The 4332-nt window shown below is 43.9% G+C and overlaps 1 protein-coding gene across 1 annotated transcript in view; it reads left to right on the top strand.

The window, feature by feature from the left end:
* EDA (ectodysplasin A) overlaps positions 1-4332 on the top strand; it is an 88170-nt gene that overhangs the window by 71720 nt on the left and 12118 nt on the right.

Here is a 4332-nt window from a genome sequence, read left to right as displayed (position 1 = left end):
TTTTTTTTTTTTTTTTTTTTTTTTTTTTTTTTTTTGAGACGGAGTTTCACTCTTGTTGCCCAGGCTGGAGTGCAATGACGCAATCTTAGCTCACTGAAACCTCCGCCTTTGGGGTTCAAGCAATTCTCCTGCCTCAGCCTCCTGAGTAGCTGGGATTACAGGCACTCACTTTTATCCTTTTTTTTCCTCCTTTATCAAATCAGTGATTGGGTATGAATGAAATCCTGAGTCACCATATAGGAACTAGATACGCTACCTATCAAAAGATGTCAGCACCCTGTTTCTTGGACTTAAAGCTTCCTGATTTGATTTCCCAAAGAGTCAGGGAAGGTATTTCTTGCTTTGAGGGTTCAATATCATTTTCTCTGTAATGAAAACGCTATTCTGGGGTAGTACCCTGACCATTTAGTCTTTTCAAAGTAGCTTCCATTGTGCCATTGTTGGGTCAGTAAGTCCCCAGTGTACTTGCAATGAAACTAGCCCTAGGGCACGTACAAGTGCTCACTTACTAAAAGATGAGAATCAATCCAAAGACAGAACAGTCTCCAAAGACAGGGCCAGGCAATATGGTCTACTACTTAGGACTGAAAAAACCAATTATGAAACTAGCTAAAGCACCTGTTTGTTTCTGGGTTCTGACCTGGGAGGAAGACAGAGTAAAACTAATGATTTTTCATTAAAATGCTTTAAGTGAAATGATGCTGTGTGATAAGATTTATGGAGCTTTATAGAATAGATTGCCAACCCCAGACTAGGCCAAAACACTGGCTTCAGCTGCAGTCTGCCACTTCTTCGAACACTAGGGTACTCTGGTGCCTTGAGGTATCATAGTCCACATGGAAAAGTTGTGTGCCTGTTGTAAAGAAGCTGAGGAATGACCTGACCTCCTGAGTGCCTGAACTGAGCAAGGTTGGAAAACAGCCAGGGAGCTGGAGTCAGTGAGGAAACCTTTCCCTGTGGCGCCTGGGCATTTACCACCAAGATGTTCTGTCTTTTAAGAAAGTAGATTTGATTTTCAAACATGTAGTTCTTAAATCTTGTCACATCCCTTTAAAACAGAAATTACAACTCAGATCATTGCCTGGCACTGCTACCTTGGACATTATTGAGAAGAGAGTGCACATAGGCCTTAAACATTTACTTTGGCTGAAAGTTATTTAGAAGCCATTTAATATGGATTTCCTTGGATATGGTGAATAGGCACATGCTTGAAGAGATAAATTGAATTGTTCACTTAATTTTCACCCTTTAATGGAATTTTCCTCCTTCCACAACTTTCTCTCTCTCACTCACTCATTCACTCACTTTTGGTTGTTCTTACATTTGGGGCTTAGCTAAAAGGTTAAGGAAATACTCCTTTGATGAAGTTTAGCTTTGAAAGGAATGTGTATATTCTTTCATCTAACACTACGTAGGGTATGTTTCTAAGTACAGACGTCTCTGGGCTTTTATATCATGAGGTGTTCTGTTAAAGTAAGGAAATCCAGAGACGGGAGTCAATCCTCTGAAGTTATCTTCTTGCTCCAGGGGTCATTTTGTACATTCTCTTCTCTGAGCCCAACTTTGTGTAAGTATGCAAGTGTGAGAAGCACACTTGCCTAACCCTTGTTGCAGAGGAACAGAGGACCAACTGCAGAACTGGAACAAAGCAGGAGTTTTTTCTCAAATGCCTTCTAACATTTTCATAAGTGAACATTCTGTTTTCACTGCAACCATTAGTCTCTTGGACTGGAGGAGTTTCTAGCTGTAAGTCTTCCAAAATTACATTAGCAATTACAGGAGACTCACATTCTTGAAGCTGAAGTTTGTGCTACCCACAGAACACCCTGTAGCTTGAAAATCACTGTTAGGCTTGGAAATCTTGGGACACAGGACAGCCTAATATGCACCAACCTCTGTGTCTATGCCACCTAGAAAATAAGGAGGGAGAAGCAAACCTTACAACCAGGCTAAGAAAGCTTCCTGACTGCAAGTGGTAAGTCACCCCTCCTTATGGAAGCTCAGTCAGTCTCATGAGGAAACAGAGAAATCATTCAGGCCAAGCTCCTTGTTTCACAGATGTAGAAACTGAGGCTCAAGGAGAGGAAGGGATTTGCCCAAAGTGTGTCTGTGGCAGAGCTAGGGCTTACATCCTTATCTCCTGAGTACAGATTCTGTGTTCTTTCCACTACACTAGCTGGAATTGAAACTTGGGCTCTGAATAAGCCTGATTTGGAAGGTGCCCAAATCTGAAGGGAGATGGTTTTCCTGTTCAGCATCTTGAAATTGGCTAGATCTAGAAACGGGGCAGATCCAATCTTTTGCTGCTAAGTGCAGAGAAACCTCTAAAGCTCATGCCTCTAGGTCTTTAAGGCTACAGGGACTCTTCTGGGAGAGATGTTCTCTGGACCTTCCTTTCCTTCCTCTCTGAGGAAGAGGCCCCACGATGACCCCATGGTTTTATTCCAAATGCAGATGTGGTTAGACATAGACAACTGGCCTCTTGAGCGGCATTGCCATGAGGATTTGGTTTCTTGGCCATGAGGCATTCTTCTTAAAGGAGGACCTGATAAATCAGGACAGGATTTTCCTGCCTAAGGGTCTGGGGAGCAGGAAGTCAGAGTCAGTAAGAAGGTCTTTAGTGAGACTAGAAAGGTTGTATTTAAAACTAAGAAACTACCTCAGGTGAAGACATTGTGATGAAGTCTGGAAACAGGCTCCCATTCCTGAAACTTTCCATAAAATTGTGAGAAGGTGGTGAAGGAAGGAAGAAGACCTATGCCCACCTGTAGTCTTTGAGTGTAGCAGCACAGAGCAGAGGAAGTCAACAGGAGGAGTTGGAGGTTTTGGTTCAAGACCACAGTTATGACTCATTTAAGATAACTACATCCTGGTGGGAATGTTGAAAGGACTGGAATATGAAATAGGAGGGTCAAGATTGTTCTAGAAGGATAGCAAGGAGGAAATGGGGGAAGAGTTGGTGGGCATGATTAGTAATACATTTGAGAATAGGAGTTCTGAGGAAAGACTTTGGGAAGCTGGATTATTTAGCCTATAGAAATAGGGGTTGGTGGGTGACTTAATTTATTTTCATATATAAGGATTATGTATATGTATATTCTTCTCTGTCTACGCAAATAGAATAAGAGCTTAAACTGCCACAAGAGGGGCGTCAGTTAATATACCAGAGAACTTCCTAACAGTGAGCAGTGAGGGGCAATAAACATTGGAACATGTTACTATGGAGTTTGCAGAATTTCCTTTCCCAGAGATCTTTTAAAACAGAGTTTACAGAGGTCAGCTAAGAAAGTGAAACCTGCTGCCTCCTCCTCAGCTCTCTCTACTCTCTGTCACTGCTTCTTTCCTGTTTCTCCATATCTCTCTCTCCCTCCCCCTCTTCCCATGCCCCTCTTCCTCCTTCTCCATTCCCCCATCTCCAAAACTCCTTCCCATTTCTCATTCCCAACTAGCACTGCCCCATCCCAACCCCATTTCCTGTACATCCTGACTCCTAGAGGAACCTTCCTAGAGCTGATACTGTTCCTAAGGCCAGGTTGTACAGCTTCCTCTTGTTATTGACATCAAGTCCACCAAACTGGGCAGCAAACATAAAAGCTCTACATTCTTCAACAATAGCCCAATTCTAAAAAGAACCACAAAGTGACCCATAGGTCTAATCACTTGGTAGTTCTCATCCTTTGGACTCAGCTGAAATGTAACCTCCTTTTTGAAACCTTCCCTGACCTCTTCAGCATTTGGTCCCTACCCACTAAGGTAGCACTTCTACTATCCCATTACTGTGTCTGTTTCCCCACAGACACAGACTGATCTCCTGGAGGGCCACTTATATGCTCAAACCTAGCTTTGTAAATGCGTATTCACAAAAGGGAGTGGGGGGAAGGGAGAGAAAGCACAAGACAGACAGAGACAGGGAGACAGAGCTGTGTGATAAAGGTATCCAACTCTTCAGCAGGGACTCCCAGAGAGCTGACTTTGTGTCCTCAGAAGTCTGTAGAACTCCTGACAGTCCACTCATCCAGGAAATAACTACAAATGCAACACTGAGGCCAGGCACGGTGGCTTGCGCCTGTAATCCCAGCACTTTGGGAGGCCAAGGCAGGCAGATCACCCGAAGTCAGGAGTTCGAGACCAGCCTGGTCAACATGGTGAAACCCCATCTCTACTAAAAATACCAAAATTAGCCGGACACGGCGGCACGTGCCTGTAATCCCAGTTACTCCGGAGGCTGAGGCAGGAGAATCACTTGAACCCAGGAGGTGGAGGTTGCAGTGAGCCGACATCGCGCCACTGAACTCCAGCCTGGGTGACAGAGCAGAACTCCATCTCAAACAA

The sequence above is a fragment of the Rhinopithecus bieti genome, unplaced genomic scaffold (genome assembly GCF_001698545.2).
Source record: "Rhinopithecus bieti isolate Rb0 unplaced genomic scaffold, ASM169854v2 scaffold_3714, whole genome shotgun sequence".
Lineage (NCBI taxonomy): Eukaryota > Metazoa > Chordata > Mammalia > Primates > Cercopithecidae > Rhinopithecus > Rhinopithecus bieti.
Note: the sequence above shows the minus strand (reverse complement) of the source record. Positions and strands in the feature narration are given on the sequence as shown.